This window comes from Bubalus bubalis, chromosome 11, assembly GCF_019923935.1.
Source record: "Bubalus bubalis isolate 160015118507 breed Murrah chromosome 11, NDDB_SH_1, whole genome shotgun sequence".
NCBI lineage: Eukaryota > Metazoa > Chordata > Mammalia > Artiodactyla > Bovidae > Bubalus > Bubalus bubalis.
Window position 1 is genome coordinate 62,028,079 of NC_059167.1, and position 21,630 is coordinate 62,049,708.

The 21,630-nt window shown below is 38.7% G+C and overlaps 1 long non-coding RNA gene across 2 annotated transcripts in view; it reads right to left on the reverse strand.

The window, feature by feature from the left end:
* Positions 1 to 20,377, reverse strand: part of LOC123328094 — a 418,849-nt gene extending 398,472 nt beyond the window's left edge. The window contains exons 1-4 of one of the 2 annotated variants that reach the window (XR_006542860.1): positions 20,247 to 20,377; positions 19,868 to 20,160; positions 8,612 to 8,716; positions 7,509 to 8,057 (exon numbers count right to left, since the gene is read on the reverse strand). This is a non-coding gene — a long non-coding RNA (uncharacterized LOC123328094). Of the gene's footprint in view, positions 1 to 7,508; positions 8,058 to 8,611; positions 8,717 to 19,867; positions 20,161 to 20,246 lie in introns of those variants that run through there. The other variant, XR_006542859.2, reaches the window with a different exon arrangement.
* Positions 20,378 to 21,630: the final 1,253 nt, after the last annotated feature.

The window sequence follows — 21,630 nt, forward strand, 5'->3', positions numbered from 1 at the left end:
AGTCCATGGGGTCACAAAGAGTTGGGTATGAATGAGCAACTAAGCACAGCACAGGTGCCAATAAAGTGAACTTACAATGAACAGAGGAATTTTACAATTAAGTAACTTTTATCAGTAATGCAGAAAGCAAAGCTACTTGTAAAATAAACTTAAAATTGTGCAGACTGTGTTTTACAGCTTACATCAACACCTGAATTCTTAATAGCATTCCTATTCCTTAAAAAGACCTCTTTGGCCTGCTCTGAAACTCTTCTCACAATATAGATCAAATCTTAATAAGGGAAATGTAAACAGTTGGCAGCAAAATTTTAAAATATGCTCAAAACAATAGATATTAGAAAATTTTCTCTCAAATGTAGACTTAGACAATGTGAATGAAAGAAATAAGATGTATTTCCTTTTCTTGATCTTATAATGTCTAGTCTATTTTATGGTCTGAACAACCTTCAGTTTCCTAAAAATTGTCACTCCCTATAGAGATGGGCTCAATAAAAGACAGAGATGGTATGGACCTAACAGAAGCAGAAGATGTTAAGAAGAGGTGGCAAGAATACACAGAAGGACTTTACAAAAAAAATCTTCATGACCCAGATAATCACGATGGTAGATCACTCACTTAGAGCCAGACATCCTGGAATGTGACGTCAAGTGGGCCTTAGAAAGCATCACTATGAACAAAGCTAGTGGAGGTGATGGAATTCCAGTTGAGCTATTTCAAATCCTGACAGATGATGCTGTGAAAGTGCTGCACTCAATATGCCAGCAAAATTGGAAAACTCAGCCGTGGCCACAGGACTGGAAAGGTCAGTTTTCATTCCAATCCCAAAGAATGGTAATGCCAAAGAAAGCTCAAACTGCTGCAAAATTGCATTCATCTCACACGCTAGTAAAGTAATGCTCAAAATTCTCCAAGCCAGGTTTCAGCAATACGTGAACCGTGAACTTTCAGATGTTCAAGCTGGTTTTAGAAAAGGCAGAGGAACCAGAGATCAAATTGCCAACATCTGCTGGATCAAAGAAGAAGCAAGAGAGTTCCAGAAAAACATCTATTTCTGCTTTATTGACTATGCCAAAGCCTTTGACTGTGTGGATCACAATAAACTGTGGAAAATTCTGAAAGAGATGGGAATACCAGACCACCTGACCTGCCTCTTGAGAAACCTATATGCAGGTCAGGAAGCAACAATTAGAACTGGACATGGAACAACAGACTGGTTCCAAATAGGAAAAGGAGTACGTCAAGGCTGTATATTGTCACCCTGCTTATTTAACTTCTATGCAGAGTACATCATGAGAAACACTGGGCTGGAAGAAGCACAAGCTGGAATCAAGATTGCCGGGAGAAATATCAATAACCTCAGATATGCAGATGACACCACCCTTATGGCAGAAAGTGAAGAGGAACTCAAGAGCCTCTTGATGAAAATGAAAGAGGAGAGTGAAAAAATTGGCTTAAAGCTCAACATTCAGAAAACGAAGATCATGGCATCTGGTCCCATCACTTCATGGCAAATAGATGGGGAAACAGTGGAAACAGTGTCAGACTTAATTTTTGGGGGCTCCAAAATCACTGCAGATGGTGATTGCAGCCATGAAGTTAAAAGACGCTTACTCCTTGGAAGGAAAGTTATGACCAACCTAGACAGCATATTCAAAAGCAGAGACATTACTTTGCCAACAAAGGTCCGTCTAGTCAAGGCTATGGTTTTTCCAGTAGTCATGTATGAATGTGAGAATTGGACTGTGAAGAAAGCTGAGCACCAAAGAATTGATGCTTTTGAACTGTGGTGTTGGAGAAGACTCTTGAGAGTCCCTTGGACTGCAAGGAGATTCAACCAGTCCATCCTAAAGGAGATCAGTCCTGGGTGTTCATTGGAAGGACTGATGCTATAGCTGAAACTCCAATACTTTGGCCACCTCATGGGAAGAGTTGACTCATTGGAAAAGACTCTGATGCTGGCAGGGATTGGGGGCAGAAGGAGAAGGGGATGACAGAGGATGAGATGGCTGGATGGCACCACCGACTCGATGGACATGAGTTTGGGTGAACTCCAGGAGTTGGTGATGGACAGGCAGGCCTGGCATGCTGCAATTTATGGGGTTGCAAAGAGTTGGACACAAGTGAGCGACTGAACTGAACTGACAGCCACTTAGCGTAAATCTCTGACTAATCTATGACTACTCATACACGGTAAAAAGTCCAAATAGTCCTGTTGTGGCTATTTGGGAAATTGAGTTTTATAGATTAAATTTGGCCATGTTATATTCCTTAGAAAATAAAATTCAAAAAATAATTATCAGAGAGTCATAAAATCATCTATAGTTTCTAGGAAATACTAGTTGTAATGTCCAAGACAAGAGAGTAAACAGCATAGTTCCAGTCAGCACCAGCAGGTTTGCACTCACTTTCATAATCAGAAAGAGCTGATATTTCCATATGAATCTAAAGGCAAAAGTCCAAAGTTCCAGTTTAGTGTGGTTTATGCAGAAGGAGCTCCTTCTTACTCATAGGAGGGTTAGCCATTTCTTGTTGATACTACTAAGGCCCTGAACTGACTGCATGCTGCTGCTGCTGCCAAGTTGCTTCAGTCGTGTCCGACTCTGTGTGACCCCATAGACAGCAGCCCACCAGGCTCCCCCATCCCTGGGATTCTCCAGGCAAGAATACTGGAGTGGGTTGCCATTGCCTTCTCCAATGCATGAAAGTGAAAAGTGAAAGTGAAGTCGTTCAGTCGTGCCCAACTCGTAGCGACCCCATGGACTGCAGCCTACCAGGCTCCTCCACCCATGGGATTTTCCAGGCAAGAGTACTGGAGTGGGGTGCCATTGCCTTCTCCGAACTGACTGCATGAGACCCACCCAAATGAAGGATGGCAATCCATTCTTTTTCAGCTTACCGATTCAAATATTAGTCACAACTAGAAATACCCTCAAAGACAACCCTAGAATAATGCATGACCAAATGTCTGGGCACCCATGGCTCAGTCAAGTTGAAACATAAAATTAACCATCATAAATCCATCCTTAACATGATACTAACATGATTCCATCCTGTGTGCATGTATGCTAAGTCACTTCAGTTGTGTCCAACCCTGTGACACAACTGTTGTCCACCAAGCTCCTCTATCGTGGGGTTCTCCGGGCAAGAATACTGGAGTAGGTTGTTGCTTCCTCCTCCAGGGCATCTCCCTTATCCAGAGATCAAACCCACCTCTCCTTCATTGACAGGTAGATTCTTTACCACTGTGTCACCTGGGAAGCCTTGACACACACATGCGCACACACACAAACACATCCATAACAAAATAGGAGTCACAAAATTCGTGACAATTACAGTCTCTAGTTCTGTTACTTGTTATTTGATCATAGCTGGTAATTACCTACTACAATTTTCCACTACCCATTCTGATTTGCCTTTGCTTTCAGTAAGCGTCTTCACCTGAGTGTGATTCTTTAGCTGGTGAGTGACCTAAACTTTCATTCGTGAAGAGTTTGGGCCACTACTAGTCCTGCCTGGAGTAGATTTCTGTAGCTTTTCATTGACTTTTACCACAGGGCATGGGAAATGGTAATACTAAAAGACTCCCTAAAAGACCTCCTGTGTCCTAGATATACTCTTCCTTTTCTCCATTGTGCAGTAAGGGTCCAATCTCTCCTTGGTAGTCAGGAACAATCATCTAAGACAATATAGTAATTTGTTTCTTTGCCTGTTGATTGAGAGGCCTAGGAGTTCAAAGTGACCATGTGGAAGTTTTCACTTCCAGTTCAAGGGAATCTAAACAGGTGGACACATTCACCACCTTAGTACTAAGTCTTCTAGGCCAGTAGATCATAGGTTGTGGAAAGAAATGAAAACTTTGCTATAAGTCACTGGGGGTAAAAATGAGTGATGCCACTTGTATTTTGACCCCTTGATTCCTGGATCTGTGAATCCTAACTATGAGTGAAACAGCACCATATACTAAATGCTTATTTCTGGGTGGGATGATAACGATAAGGTGTGCTGGTGATGCTTTATGCATTGAGCCTAGTTTGATTACATGAGTCTTTTTATTTTTTTCAGCTTTACTGAGATATTGCTGCTGCTGCTAAGTCACTTCAGTCGTATCCAACTCTGTGCGACCCCATAGACAGGAGCCCACCAGGCTCCTCCCATCCCTGGCAAGAACACTGGAGTGGGTTGCCATTTCCTTCTCCAATGCAGGAAAGTGAAAAGTGAAAGTGAAGTCGCTCAGTCGTGTCTGGCCCTCAGCGACCCCATGGACTGCAGCCCATCAGGCTTCTCCATCCATGGGATTTTCCAGGCAAGAGTACTGGAGTGGGGTGCCATTGCCTTCTTACTGAGATATTACTTGAGTGTTTTTGGACTGTAATCATTCTTCAAGCTATAAAGTTTTAATTTTGTCCACTCATGTTAAACTTCTTAAAAAAAAAAAGCATTTTGTAATCAAAAACAATCAAATAAGTAAGCAGAAATATATTTAAAATAGAAGTACATGGAGAAAAGTCTTGTCAGTTATTAAAATGTTCTATAAACATGCCATAATTTAATAGGGTTGAACTGGTATGATACTGTTAAGAAAAAGACAGAATATAGGTAAAGAATAGAAATTGTGAATATTATTAGATAAGATAGAAAGGTAAAATATACATCATGGGAACACAGAAAAGGCCTCTATAAGAGAAATACAAACTCAGAAGCAAATGATAGAATGACTACATTTGAGAATGTCAGAATAAACAGGTTTAAAAGACTATGATATATATCATGGGAACATAGAAAAGGCCTCTATAAGAAAAACACAAACCCAGAAGCAAATGACATGATGACTACATTTGAAAATGTCTGAATAAACAGATTTTTAAAAATATAGACAAATTAGAATATTTGCAAAATATGTGATAAATATCTAAAATATTACCACTCATCAAGTTATTAACTGCCTAATCACCGACTCGATGGACGTGAGTCTGAGTGAACTCCAGGAGTTGGTGATGGACAGGGAGGCCTGGCGTGCTGCGATTCATGAGGTCGCAAAGAGTCAGACACGACTGAGCGACTCAACTGAACTGAACAGAAACATATTTCATAATACGAATTTTACAGTAAAATACAAATATCTTGAATATAAATGTTCAATTTGATTCATGATCAGATTTTCTAACTCTGCTTTTTAACTTTACAGTAAGCATGCATTTTCCTCATGAGAAAAAACAAAATCTATAAAAATAATTTTTATTTTTCGAATTAGACGTCTTGCTATGCATGGAAAAATTTTTCACCAAAATTTGCTATTAGGTTGGTACAAACATAATTAGTTTTGGACTTTGAATTTTAGATCATTATAACACTCTTAAAATAAACAGCAAGTAATAAGTCATTAGCAAAAAAATAAAGTGAGAAATGTACATTAAAATGATGTGTAGTATAATCAAATTTATTTAGAATGTATTCCAATATTAAATGGAAAAGTTTAACAATGCAAAAACCACAATAATTTCTGCACCAACCTAAGATTATGTTTAACAATTTCTAAAAGTAACAACTTCTATTTAACCCTATGAAAATGCAAGCAAGAGTCATTGTCTTCAACTTTTTAAGCTCCAACAAGACATTTTATATTCCAACCTCATTTGCTAAACAACATTTATGCCTACTACTTGTTATGCATGTAGAATTATTCTGGTCTGTCCTATTCTATTCTACTTTATTAAAATTAATGCTAGTCTTAGGGACAAAGTCGATGCTATTGGACTGTGACCCAGAAATTTTAAAGCACTCTAGCAGGTGCTAAATGAGCTTACATGTAGTCTAAGTAGATTAACAAAAATTTTGCAATACAGTAAGTATCTTATTATTTATGGCCATTCAATTTGAAAGCTTAATATAGCAAAATGCAGCTGCGATCAAAAGATTAAACAGAAGTAAGCATCAGTTTAGCATCCAACCTTTTGTGTCGATCAGTATTTAATTGTTAAACTTTGACTACAGTTCTGTGATATAATGAGTACTTTCTACAAATTATGTGCATTACATACTTTCTGAAAGAGACAACATTTTAAAGAATTATGTCACTACAAAGAGAAGAAAAAATTGCAGTTTCAGGTTTGTAGGAAAGGATATTTCAGCATGTTAATAGTTCAAATAAGTGAACATATAAAACTTCTTCAGAATCCTATCAGGGATTCTCATAGTGTAAAAAAAATCTCTCAATTATAAGCAGAAAGGTCTTATATAGTCCTAATTGTAAGCAAAAGGGTAGTGTTAAAGAGTTTTTCTGTTCCCAAAGTGTAAACTTTTCCACTGTCCTTTCTGCCTTCAAAATAATACAAGTAATGACTTCTTGTACATTTCAACATTTTCCTTATACCTTTAACTGCATTTTTCCATTTTCAAGGCTGTCATGGGTCAAAGTTTCTGCCATTTCTTTCTGTCATTTTCTACTTTCTGTTACTCCAAGAAATAGTGTGCTATTCTGAATATAGATTGGGAACTATCACCCTTCATTCTCTGCTAAAATCTAATTTCAGGCTTATATTATCAAAACTACTATGAAAACATCAATTTGTTATCAAATAACTGTGTGTTTCATAACACTAGAAAAATAGTGGCAAGCACTCCTAAATTTAGCTTAAAAGTTAAATGGAATTACACATGAAGCCATAATGTTTTCATATTAGGATGAGTCAGGGAAAGGTAAAGTGTAAAGACCATTATGAGGAGAGGCGATATTACATTTTTAAGAGATGATTCTTATTTCGTGATGTGAAAATAAGACTTAAAATGTCTTGTGAACCTTTTTAATTACAATAAATGTCTTTACTTGTATTACAGCCCTCATAAAAGATAAGGCAACTCCTAGAAATGTTTATTGGAGAAGGCAATTGCAACCCACTCCAGTACTCTTGCCTGGAGAATCCCATGGACGGAGGAGCCTGGTAGGCTGCAGTCCATGAGGTCGCTAAGAGTCGGACACGACTGAGCAACTTCACTTTCACTTTTCACTTTCATGCATTGGAGAAGGAAATGGAAACCCACTCCAGTATTCTTGCCTGGAGAATCCCAGGGACAGGGGAGCCTGGTGGGCTGCTGTCTCTGGGGTCCCACAGAGTCGGACACGACTGAAGCGACTTAGCAGCAGCAGGAATGTTTATATTTGCCTTTTTTTTTTTTTTTTGTGAAAAATGTCAAGCCTACAGAAAAGTTGTAACAAAACTCTTATTTTAATGACACACACACTCCTGAGTGAAAGTGAAAGTGAAGTTGCTCAGTCGTGTCCCACTCAGCAACCCCATGGACTGTAGCCCACCAGGCTCCTCTGTCCATGGGATTCTCCAGGCAAGAATACTGGAGTGGGTTGCCATTTCCTTCTCCAGGGGATCTTCCTGACCCAGGAATCGAACCCAGGTCTCCCACGTTGCAGGCAGACGCTTTAACTTCTGAGCCACCAGATTCACCAATTGTTAATTTTTGGCACATTTGTCTTCTCCTTCTCTTTCTCTAAGTATTTAAAAGTAAATCATTGACATAATGGTACTCATTTCTAAATATTTTGTTATCTTCCCTATAAAATCAAGAACACCACCTACATAACTAGAGTTTCATTTTCAACACAAGAAACATCTTTGATACTGTAATTTATATAAAATACAATCCAGAGAGGAGTAGGACTCTGATCTCATCTCCCTCCATGATCACATCAAAAATACATGTACATCCTGAAAACTAAATGGAGACTAAATGGAGGCAGTATCAATTATGAATTGACACTTGCCAAGGAAATTTGCCATCACAAAGTCAGGTAGGAAAGGAAGAGACGTGATCAGGTCAGGACCTGTGCCCCTACGAGGGGAAACGGAAGAGGTAGGTGATTATACAGGTGGAGATCCTCCCTGGGGAGTGAGTGGTTAAAACTGCATATTGGGTAGTCCAGCCCTCGGGTCTGATCCTGGGAGGGCAAGTCACCTTATTTGGCTTGAAAACCAATGGGACTGACAGCAGGGCTATAAGATGTGTAGATTCCTCTCATGAGGAACATGCACTTACTTGCTTACTCCTGCAACAAGACAGAAGAAATAGATTGAAATGCCAGTGAACTTGGCCAGTTTTCTGTGACTATCCTAGCGCACATTCCAGCCAAGCCATCTTTCCAGGCTCGCTTGCTCCACAGAGCAGCCCCACAGTAGAGTGATGGCTGACATGGCCAAGGAGAGGGAGCAGTTGAAAGAGACAGAGCCAGCTCTGATCCAGCACATCATCTGAATGGGGTCATGACAACCACTATGAAAAGCCATGACGAGTGCAGGAACCACCTCAGCATGTGCCCTGACCCACACCAGGCACACACTTCGGCTGCTCTTTCTCCAGCTCTGCTCCCCTCTAGGGATAAGGTGCCAATGCTGGGAGCAGGGATAGCACATAACACAGAAAAAGAACCAAGGTGGACCTGAATCTTAGGGCTTCTGCTCCAGCAACATGGGACTTGACTTGCCCCAGTAGGGTGGTATGAGCCACTGATCACAGGAGAACCCTGGCTCACAACACCCTGGCTCTCCTCCTCCTACCCATAGCTGTCAGCACATTCTGGGGAGAGACATGATTTGTACTTACATCAGATCCAATTCTCCCACCAAAACTTCTGGGCACATGCAGACTCCATAGGGAGGCTCCCACACAAGGACACCATTTCAAGACTGGGATAGGTAACTGTTTCACCTGATTTCACAGAGACAGCTGAATTAGTTTCAAGTGAAAGAAAAAATAACTTGGGGAAAAAACTAATGAAAGATAAATAATTGGCTAGATTAATAGTTCAATGCATTAGTTAAAAGAATGTTAACTAAACTGAGGTAAGGAATAGATGAACATACTGAGAATTTTAACAAGAAATTAGAAAATTAAAAAAAAAACAAAAAACAATCAGAACTGAAGAACAGAATAACAGAAATGAAATATAGACTAGAAGGAATTATCAGCAGGCTAGGTGATACAAAATAACACACATTGACCTGGTAGACAGAGTTACAAAAATCTCCCAATCAGAGAAACAAAAACAAATTTGAAAAATGAGAACAATTTAACAAGCCTCAAAGACGACAAACATCAAGCATAACAACATTCACATTTTAGAAGAACCAGAAGGTGAAAAGAGAAATGTAAGGGTTAAAAATATATTTGATTAAATTCTGGTTGAAAACTTTCTGAATCTGAGGAAGGAAATTGCTGGGAGCCAGCGTGAGCCAGCGTGAGGAGCTCCGCCCATGGCAAAGGTCATGAGGAAGGAGGCTCGGCATACGCAAAGGCGGGATCGAGCCTCAGGAGTCCCCCTGAACATTCTTGAGCATCTACCCCCAAAACCAGAGTCTGCCTACTTTACTGCTTTGTGCTCTCACCTACACCTCTGACTTTACGGGAGACTGTCCCCCACTACCTCTCTCTGAAAAAGAGAGTTAACTTACAGCTCCAGTTAATAAAGTTCCTGGGTATGATAGTGTTTCAACCTACAAACTCCTTTGAAAGTCCTCTAGCCTGCCTGAATAGGTTTTTCCGGACACATGTGATTGCTCAGAGCCTCCCAACTGTGAGAGGCATGAGATGTTCTAAACTGTCTAAATACAGATTCCTTTGAGCAGTTAAAAGATTGATTAGAAATTGTATTGGTGAAGGGTTTTTCACTTGTTGGGCCAATGTTTGCGGCTAAGTCTCCATATCCCTTACCTGCTGTGTCCCTGGCAGTGTATTGGTTAATATGATTGGTGTAAGAAGTAGCTTTAATGTTTGTAACCTTGGACCCTTGAGTTAATTCTTTTTCTTGTTAAAGCCCACCACACCTTTGCCCTATAGGAATGCAACTTTATCTAATGTTTTTGGAGGGTGGCGCCTGACTAATCACCTTTAGAGAAAAATAAGTTTTCTGAAGAAAGGGTCTTAAAATGTTAACAGGCCTCTGGGCCAGAAGATGATGCAAATCACCTCAACTTTTGCATATGATAAGTTTGCAGGAAGAAAGCCTGGCTTACTGCATGACTCTACCCCTTCCCCCATTATCCCCTATGCATAACTTAAGGTATAAAAGCTACTTTGGAAAATAGAGTGCGGGCCTTGTTCACCGAAGCTTGGTCTCCCCATGTCGTTCTTTCTCTCACCTTCTGGCTGAATTATTCAGCCTCTTTTCTCCACTAAATTTTCTCACTGAGCTATCCTTATTTAACCACTCTTTATATCTTTAATTAACATTTAAATAAGCTGTTGTTTCCTGATCGCCAATGCCGTCTCCCCTTCGAATTCCCTCGATCCACCAGGGCTGGACCCTGGCAGGAAATATATATCCAGGTAAAGGAATCAAAGAGAGTCCCAAACAAAACGAATACAAAGAGACCCACACCAAGACATATAATAGCTAAAATACCAAAAGTTAAAGATAAAGAGAGAATTCTCAAGGCAGCAGGAAAACAACAAAGGGCCACATACAAGCAAACCCGAATAAGGCTGTCGGCTGATTTTTCTGCAAAAACTTACTGACCAGAAGGGAGAGGCATGATATATATAAAATTATTAAAGGAAAAAAAAACATTATGAAAAGGAAAACCCTACAATCTAAGACATTCCACTCAGCAAGATTATCATTCAAAATTGAAGGAGAGACAAAGAACTTCTCAGATAAACAAAAACTAATAGTCATCAATGCTAGTTCAGTTCAGTCATTCAGTCGTGTCCAACTGTTTGTAACCCCATAGACTGCAGCACGCCAGGCTTCCATGTCCATCACCAACTTGCTAAGTTTACTCAGACTCCTGTCCATCCTGTCAGTGATGCCATCCATCCATCTCATCCTCTGTCATCCCCTTTTCCTCTGGCCTTCAACCTTTCTCAACATCAGGGTCTTTTCAAATGACTCAGGTCTTCACACCAGGTGGCCAAAGTATTGGAGATTCAGCTTCAACATCAGTCCTTCCAAAGAATATTCAGACTGATTTCCTTCAGGATGGGCTGGTTGGATTTCCTTGCTGTCCAAGGGACTCTCAAGAGTCTTCTCCAACACCACAGTTCGAGAACATCAATTCTTCGGCACTCAGCTTTCTTTATAGTCCAACTCTTACATCCATATGTGAGTACTGGAAATAACACATCTTTGACTAGATGGATTTTTGTCAGCAAAGTAATGTCTCTTCTTTTTAATATGCTGTCTGCTGCTGCTGCTACTGCTAAGTCGCTTCAGTTGTGTCCAATGCTGTGTGACCCTATAGACGGCAGCCCATCAGGCTTCCCTGCCCCTGGGATTCTCCAGGCAAGAACACTGGAGTGGATTGCCATTTCCTTCTCCAATGCATGAAAGTGAAAAGTGAAAGTGAAGTTGCTCAGTTGTGTCTGACTCTTAGCAACCCCATGAACTGCAGCCTACCTGGCTCCTCTGTCCATGGATTTTCCAGGCAAGAGTACTGGAGTGGGGTGCCATTGCCTTCTCTGAATGTGCTGTCTAGGTTGATCAAATCTTTTATTCCAAGGAGCAAGTGTCTTTTAATTTCATGGCTGCAGTCACCATCTGCAGTGATTTTGGAGCCCCAAAAAATAGTCTCTCACTGTTTCCATTGTTTCCTCATCTATTTGCCATGAAGTGATAGGACCAGATGCCATGATCTTCGTTTTCTGAATGTTGAGTTTTAAGCCAACTTTTTCACTTTCCTCTTTCACTTTCATCAAGAGGCTCTTTAGTTCTTCCCTTTCTGCCATAAGTGTTGTGTCATCTGCATATCTGAGGTTATTGATATTTCTCCCAGAAACCTTGATTCTAGCTTGTGCTTCTCCAGTCCAGCATTTCTCATGATGTACTCTGCATGTAAGTTAAAATAGCAGGGTGACAATACACAGCCTTGGCGAACTCCTTTCCCAATTTGGAACCAGTATGTTGTTCCATGTTCAGTTCTCACTGTTTTTTCCTGACCTGCATACAGACTTCTCAGAAGGCAGGTCAGGTGGTCTGTTATTCCCATCTCTCTAAGAATTTTCCACAGTTTGTTGTGATCCACACAGTCAAAGGCTTTGGCATGGTCAATAAAGAAGAAATAGATGTTTTTCTTGAAATCTCTCACTTTTTCTATGATCCAATGGACATTGGCAATTAGATATCTGGTTCCTGTCCCATTTCTAAATCCCGTGTGAACATCTGGGAGTTCGTGGTTCACTTATTGTTGAAGTCTGGCTTGGAGAATTTCGAGCATTACTTTGCTAGCGTGTGAGATGGGTGCAATTGTGCAGTAGTTTGAGCATTCTTTGGCATTACCTTTCTTTGGGATTGAAATGAAAACTGACCTTTTCCAGCCCTGTGCCCACTGCTGAGTTTTCCAAATTTGCTGGCATATTGATGCAGCACTTTCACAGCATCATCTTTAAGGATTTGAAATAGCTCAGCTGGAATTCCATCACCTCCTCTAGCTTTGTTCATAGTGATGCTTCCTAAGGCCCACTTGACTTCACATTCCAGGATGTCTGGCTCCAGGTGAGAGATTAAACCATCGTGATCATCTGGGTCATGAAAATCTTTTCTGTACAATTCTTCTGTATATTCTTGCCACCTCTTATTTTCTTCTGTATCTGTTATGTCCATACCATTTCTATCCTTTATTGCACCCATCTTTACATGAAAAGTTCCCTTGGTATCTCTAATTTTCTTGAAGAGATCTCTAGGCTTTCCCGTTCTGTTGTTTCCCTCTATTTTGTGGCACTGATCACTGAGGAAGGCTTTCTTTTCTCTTTTTGTTATTCTTTGGAACTCTGCATTCAAATGGGTATATCTTTCCTTTTCTCCTTTGCCTTTTGCTTCTCTTCTTTTCACAGCCATTTGTAAGGCCTCCTCAGGCAACCATTTTGCCTTTTTGCATTTCTTTTTCTTGGGGATGGTCTTGATCACTGTCTCCTGTACACTGTCACGAACCTCTGCCCATAGTTCTTCAGGCACTCTGTCTATCAGATCTAATCCCTTGAATCTATTTGTCACTTTCACTGTATAATCATAAGGGATTTGATTTAGGTCATATCTGAATGGTCTAGTGGTTTTCCCTACTTTCTTTAAGTCTGAATTTGGCACTAAGGAGTTCGTGAATGAGCCATAGTCACCTCCCAGTATTGTTTTTGCTGACTGTTTAGAGCTTCTCCATCTTTGGCTGCAAAGAATATAGTCAATGATTTCAGTATTGACCATCTAGTAATATCCATGTGTAGAATCTTCTCTTGTGTTGTGAGAAGAGGGTGTTTGCTATGACCAGTGCACTCTCTTAGCAAAAATCTGTTAGCCATTGATCCTCTTTGTTTTGTATGCCAAGCTCAAATTTGCCTGTTACACCAGTTATTTCTTGACTTCCTACTTTTGCATTCCAGTCCCTAATAATGAAAAGGACTTCTTTTTGGGGGGTTAGTTCTAGAAGGTCTTGTAGGTCTTCATAGAACCATTCAACTTCAGCTTCTTCAGCATTACTGGTTGGGGTATAGACTTGGATTGATGTATATTGAATGGTCTGCCTTGGAAATGAACAGAGATCATTCTGTCATTTTTGAGATTGCATCCAAGTACTGTATTTTGGACTCTTTTGTTGACTATTTCCTTCATTTCTTCTAAGGGATTCTTGCTCACAGTTGTAGACAAAAAGGTCACCTGAATTAAATTCACCCATTCCAGTCCATTTTAGTTCACTGATTCCTAAAATATTGAGGTTCACTCTTACCATCTTCTGTTTGAGCACTTTCAATTTGCCTTGATTCATAGACCTAACATTCCAGGTTCCTATCAATGCTAAAATGACCCTAAAAGAAATGTTAAAGGATCTTCTATAAATGGAAAACAAAAGGCTTCATCAAAAGTAAAACTGTACGGGAAAGGAAAAATCCCACAAGTAAAGATAAACATATTGTAAAGACTGTGGATCAACCACATAAATAAATTAATATTATTGGGAGAGTTTGTAATTTCCTCATTCTGTCTCACTGCAGCTAAATTTGATGCAATTTATTGGCCAGTGTTACAGCTCAGTTTTATTTGGCAAGCAAAGGAAAATACATCCTTGAGATGTGAGAGTGGGCTGCCCAAAAGATGCAAAGAGAAGAGAGGCTGGAGGCTCAATTTTGTCTCCTCTTTTTATGTTTTTCTCCTCCCCACGAGCCTGCCCTATGTAAATTGGGCTAGCCAGGAGGGCTGTTTTGTTTCACCTAAGGTTCTCTCTTGGGTCCTCTGACCTTCCTTTGTTCTATTTTCACTATCTTTTCCCATCTTTGTCTTCAAGCCACTCCTACTTTGGACTCCTTTTCCTATTCTAACTACCTCACAGTATTAATATTAAAAGGGAAAAATTATAAAAATCAGCTGTAACTACAACAAACAGTTAAAAGATAAACATGAGGGTATAAAATATGACATCAAATACAAAAAAATGTAGGAGAAAGGAGTAAAAAATTAGAGATCTTCAGAATGTGTTTGAAATTAATTATCAGCTTAAAACAAGTAGATATACTTATAGGTCAACATATATGAACCCATGGTAATCACAGCTCAAAAACTTACAATAAATACAGGAAAACAAAAGAAATAGGAACACCAGTAAACCACTAATGAAAATTACAAAAGCCACAAGGGAAGAAACAAAAAGAACTACAAAAAAAGTAACAAAATGGCAATAAATATACATCAATAAATAATCACTTTAAATGTCTTGGACTTAATACTCCAATGAAAAGAAATAGGGATTAGATTTAAAAATATACAATGTCCATCTATATGTTACTTACAAGAAGCTTACTTCAGAGTTAAAGACACACAGATATTGAACATGAGGGACTGATAAAAGATTTTTCACGCCAAGTAGAAATGAAAAGAAAGCTAGGGTAGCGATACAGATATCAGTTTAAATGTAAACTTTAAGCCAAAATCTATAACAAAAGGCAAATAAGAGCATTATATAATGATAAAGGCTTCCCTTGTGGCTCAGCTGATAAAGAATCCGCCTGCAATGTGGGAGACCTGGGTTTGATTCCCTGGTTTGGGAAGATCCACCGAAGCAGAGAAAGGCTACCCACTCCAGTATTCTGGCCTGGAGAATTCCATGCACTGTATAGTCCACGGGGTCGCAAAGAGTCGGACAGGACTGAGTGACTTCCACTTTAAAAGGTATCAATGCAAGAAGAGGATATCATGTTCACTAACATATATGTGCCTAATATAGGAGCATGTGAATATATAAAGCAAATATTAACAGACAAAAAGGGGAAATTGATAATATTACAATGATAGCAGAGGACTTCAATACTTCATTTATATCAATGGACAGATCATCCAGGCATGAAATCAAAAAGGAAACAGTAGTTTTAAATAACACATTAGACCACTTGAACTTAACAAGACAATCCATACCAAAACAGCAGAATATATATACTCCTCTCAAGTGCACATGGAACATTCTCCAGGATAGATCACATAATAGGTCATAAAAGTTAAGTTTTAATCACTCAGTCATATCTGACTCATTGTGATCCCAGGGACTATAGCCCACCTGGCTCCTCTGTCCATGGGATTATCTAGGCAAAAATACTGAATTGGGTTGCCATTTCCTTCTCCAGGGATCTTTCTGAACCCAGGGACTGAACCCAGGTCTCCAGCAATGCAGGAAAATTCTTTACTGACTGAGCCAGCAGGGAAGGTGATAAAACAAGTCTTAATAAATTTAACAGGATAGAAATCATATCAACCTTATTTTCTGACTACAATGGTAGGAAAATAGAAATCAATTACACAAAGAAACATGTGGAGAATAAACTACATTACTAAAATATCAAAAGGTCAATGAGGAAATAAAAGTAAAATTAGAAAATATCTCTAGACAAATTAAAAAGCTTTCCAAAATTTATGGGATGGAAAACAAAATGGAAGTTTATAGCAATATGGGCCTAAATCAAGAATGGTGGGGCAGGGGTTGGGGGGCAGAACCCCAAACCCAAAGTCAGTGAAGGATGGAAAATAATAAAGATCAGAGAGGAAATAAATAAAACAGAGACCTGAAAAGGAACAGAAAATAGCAATGAAAACAAGATTTGGCTTTTTGAAAAGTTCAAGTTAATAAGCCTTGAGTCAAACTCATCAAGAAAAAATAAATGACTCAAATAAATAGGAAACAGAAGAAATAACAACCAATATCCCAGAGATACAGAAAATTATGAAAATACTATGAACAGTTATATGTGAACAAATTGGACAACCTAATAAATTTCTAGAAATCTTCCAGGACTGAATCAGGAAGAACTAGACAATCTGAATATAGCAATCATTAGTAGTGAAATTGAATTTGTAATTATAGAAATTTAATTATAATGAAAGAAAATGATAGACCAATATCTCTGTTGAATATAGATGCACTGAATTCAACAATATGTAAGAAGTATAATACACTAGGATTTATTCCAGGTATGAAAAATATTTCACTATCTGCAATCCAATCAGTGTGCTACACCACATGAAAAAAAGTAAGGATAACATTAACATTGACCATCTCAGTAGATGTAGAAAAAGCAAGTGACAAAATTCAACATCCATTCATGATAAAAGCTATCATCTAAATCAGGGCTTCCCTGATAGTTCAGCTGGTAAAGAATCTGCCTGCAATGTAGGAGACTCTGGTTCGATTCCTGGGTCTGGAAGATCCGCTGCAAAAGGGATAGGCTATCCACTTCAGTATTCTTGGGCTTCCCTTGTGGCTTAGCTGGTAAAGAATCTGCCTGCAATACGGGAGACCCAACTTCTATCCCTGGGTTGGGAAGATCCCTTGGAAAAGGGAAAGGCTACCCACTCCATTATTCTGGCCTGAAGAATTCCATGGACTGTGTAGTCCATGTGGTCGCAAAAAGTCGGACACGACTGAGCAATTTTCACTTTTCACTTCAAATTTGGTATAGGTTATGTATGACAAACTCACAGCTAACATCACACTTGAGAGTGAAAAGTTAAAATCTTTTCCTCAAGATCAGGAACAAGAGAAGGATATTCACTCTGACCACTTCTATTTAACATGGTATTGGAAGATTCTGAATTGCCAAAGAGATTTTGAGAAAAATTAACAAAGTTGGAGTTATCATGCTCCCTTACTTCAAACTGTACTAAAAACTATAGGAATCAAAAGAATATGATATGGGCACAAAAATAGACATAGAGATCAATGGAAAAGAATACAGAACCCAGAAAAAAATCCCATGTACTTATGGTACACTAATCAATGACTAAGGAGGCAACAATATATAAATGGGAAAGAAACAGTCTTTTCAATTAGTGGTGCTGGGAAAATCGGAGGGCTACATTAAAAAATTAATTTAGAACATTTTCCCATACTATATATAAAAATAAACTCAAAATGGACTAAAGACCTAAATATAAGCTCAGAAACCATAAAACCCCTAGAAGAAAGTATAGGCAGTACACTCTCTGACACAAATTTTAGCAATATATTTTTAGATCTCTCCTCTCAGGCAAAGGAAGAAAAAGTAAATATAAACAAATGAGACCTAATTAAGTTTTAAAACTTCTGCACAACAAAGGAAATCATGTATGAAATGAAAAGAGAATCTACTTAACAGAAGGTATATTTGCAAATGATATGACCAATAAGGAGCTAATACCCAAAACATATAATCAGCTCATACAACTCAAAATCAATAAAACAAACAACCCAATTGAAAAATGAGTAGAAGACCTGAATAGATATATTTTCAAATAAACAGACAGATAGCCAACAGACTTGAAAAGACGTTAATCATTGGAGAAATACAAGTCAAATCTACAAGTTATCACCTCATACCTATCAGAAGGGCTATCATCAAAAAGTCTACAAATAAGAAATATTGGCAAGGACAGAGAAAATAAAATCCTAATACACTGCTGGCAGGAATTTAAATTGGTGCCACCAGTATAGAAAATAGTATGGAGTTAAAAGAAAAAACTAAAAATAGAACTATCATATGATATAGAAATTCCACTACTAGGTATATATCCAAAGAAAATAAAAACACTAATTTGAAAAGATACATGTACCCCAATGTTGATAGCAGCATTATTTTGCCAAGATAGAAGCAACATGTGTCCATCAATAGATAAGGAAGGTATGGTATATGTATGTATATATATATTTTATACACATATATACCATATATATTATATATATAGACACATTCGCGCACACACACACACACATACACACACACTAGAAAGGCACTGGGGTGCTGAAAATGTTTCAGGGTTTATTACAGTTTCCAGGTTCTGGATCCTGGAAAGGTTCACAGGTAATTATAGAGTTATATGGGAGTCTTCAATGGACACCAGTCTTTAGGTGACTCACAAAGCCTCAAGTTAAGTCCACAGTATAAACCACTGGGAAACTTGGGGAAATAAATTAGGAAAAGAAATTTTGACCGTTTTGACCAATATAGCACATCAAAATCTGGGTAGCGTAAGTCTAACTATTAAAAGCTGCCAGGGCATCCACCACTATAAAGAAATCTTCTTGTGAAAGGAACTGATAGCTCTATTACTAATGAGAATCTCAAAAGCCAAAGCTGCAAAGTTGGTAGGCATAACTTAGCACTCAAAAGTTGTCTGAGCATCATCACCTAATTCTAAGACTCTTGTGCTAGGATAAATTGGTCATAAAACAGGTTAAATTGACAGTAGCTCACTAACCTCAAGAAATTTTCTTTGCAAATAGGTAAACTGTGTATGTATGCTCAGTCAAATCCAACTCTGTGACCTATGGACTGTAGCCCGCCAGGCTCTTCTGTCCATGGAATTTTCCAGGCAAGAATACTAGAGTGGGTTGCCATTTCTATAAAACACCACAAAATCCCCAACCCAGCTTCATATCCCTCTTTGTTATTAATTTAGCTCCAAGAGATCCAAGCTTTAACAATACAAATGAATCCTCAAGTTTCAAAGAATTGAGTGCATTGCCTTCTGGCACATCTGCCTATTTTACATCTAACAATTGTGGTCTCAGAAGCTGTAGATACATAAAAAAATGGTAAAAAATCTTACTTAGAAAATCTAGAAACACGATAGCCTTTATGGACACAGTAATTAGACAAGATTATCCTAAGAGTACATTTAAAAGCAAGGGTTCCCAAGTTAAACAACTGAATGGGATATCTATTTTCATTGTTATGCAGAAAACTCCAAAAAACTTCACGGTTCCAAAATAACTTCAATGAAAGATTCATTGCAAAAGGCCAATGAAAAGGTAAAGACACTAGATGGACCCAAAGCAAAATTGAAACTGATGTGATTCCTACTGCTCCCCTCTATCCTCCTTTACCTGAGTACTCACAGTCTACCAATCCTCTTTCTGAATCACCTTTTCACTCTGAAGAGACAAGACCATAAACAAAGTCCAAGTTAGTGATCCTATAACTGCAATAAGTCCAGAAACCTAAAACAATCTTTGGTCCTCCCTAATGTCATCCTCCTAGGAGTCCAACATCAAAATACTGAGCCAGAAATTGCTATCTCACTTGTAATAAACTTGCAAATGGACATCGGAATAAAATGTCCTCAAAGATGGTGCAAATTCTTCCACACTAACTTGAACACCCTATCAACCCTCAAAGGAGGACCACCATTTAGGGCCCCTACTAGGGTTGATTACACTCTCAGGGATTCTGTAGTAAATTGCTGAGTTATTACCTGAAACAGCTCAGAAGAAGCTAAAGTTAAAATTGATAGAAAACCTAGGAAATTCTGGTAGTTGCCAGTGCTTCATACTCTACTGTAAAGCCCACTTACTATGGGGCTTGCAGTCTGAGTCCTGAGATAACTAGCAGAAGCTTGTGAAAGGTAAAAATTCTTACCAGTGTCAACTCTTCTGGATCTCTCTAGTGCCCAGTCAAAAAGGGAAGGTAAAGTTTCACATTGTTTCTTAATGGTTATCTATTCTTTTCTCTTCAAGTGCCAGCTGTTGTCTTGTTTGTCCCGTTTTGTGTCCCGAGAACTGGATTTGGCTTTCAGTCTGTCTGCAGCATATAGGTTGTTGATTCTCTGACACGCTGATGGTTCAACTATCAGGTTGGGAGGCCCCAAAATGTAACCAAACAGAAATGTGGATTGCCATCTCTCTATGGCTAGGGTTTTTCAAATGATGAACCTAAAAAAAAAAAATTAGTAATGAGTTTGATGCCTTTTATTCAAAGGAAAGCAATCCTCTTGATTTGGGCAAATGCAGTGACTCACAAGCAGTGGGAACGCTGTTCCTACGGGATCTGGGGCAAGACCGATTTTAACAGAACTTAGAAGAGGCAACAGCGAAACTGGGCTTGATTGGCTAGGAGGTCAATTACCCTTTCAGGCTAGCAGCTTCTACTTCCTAGGGTAAAGTAAACTAGCCACAGCTGAGTTAGAGACATGTAATTGGTATTATGTTAGGATTCTTTGACAGGTGTTTCTCCTAATTGTAGGCTGACATAAGTTTAGATTGGTAACGTAGACTGGGCTGCTGGAGCAGCCTCCATTTTGTGGGTGCTGATGCACAAATTAACTTTATCAGGTACTATTAACTGTTGCCAGCTTTCAGAGAAATTATCTAAGTCTTTCTTCCTTTTGGCTCTTTTTTGGGGAGTAGCTGTGTATCTTGGGAGGGTAATATCATTTGTACCCTCTGGTTAGACACCTCTTGTGTCTAAGGGAGTCATTCATTTCTGCCAGGAATACTTATTCTCTTTGTCCTGGCTGAAACCTGACAGGATATTTGAAAGTTTGTTTTTTTTTTTTAAGTAGCTCTAGGGTAAGAAGTTAGCCAAATTGGAAGCTGATATTCAGAGCCTGATAGGAATTTTTTCCTCAGGCCTTCCCTCCTCAGCTAATGAAACTATATACCCAGAGGGAAAGAAAAATATTCTAAAGAGAAACAGCTCTAAATTGAGAACATGGGAATCTTTTGATTTCTTAGTTGAATAGTCTCTCCCTGATATTAACAAGTGAATTAAAGATAAACATGATTATCTTAGACCCTTGATAGCATTCAGGTTACACCATAATTCCTTGATAAATTAAAATCAGCTGTCCTATAGAGGACAGCTTGTAAAATTTTCTTAGGAATTGTGCCTTTACAAAAACAGAAAAAGCCTTCCTATTCTTCTTAAGAAGGTCCAAACCTCCCATACTCAAATGCTCATAAGTATTGTAAAAACTCTGAATTTAGGAAACAAAAGTCCTGGGAGGAAACTACACTTTTCCTTTGTGTCTTTGAGATGAAAATGTTCTACCTTGTCTTTTATAGAAACTAAGGGTTCTCTATTTGAAATGCAAACTTCAGCGAGTTAATTCTTATCAGAAGGAGGAATAAAGGAGAGGTTATTTGATTACTATGTGAATCAAAAATCTTGAAATCTATACTAGTAAAAAGCTTAAGCCATCTGAGCAGGTGAACTTAACTTATATCTACCAGAAACACAATTTGAATCCAACTGTTCCATTATGAACAGTGAGTTTAAAAACCCAAGCAGGTTCCTATGGGGTTCTCCCAGGTACGAAAGTCTTTCTGTGTCCCCAGTTTCTTGTTTGTAGGAAATAGGCTTTATTGAGACTCCTTTGCCTTCCCAGAGTTCCAAAGGGTAGA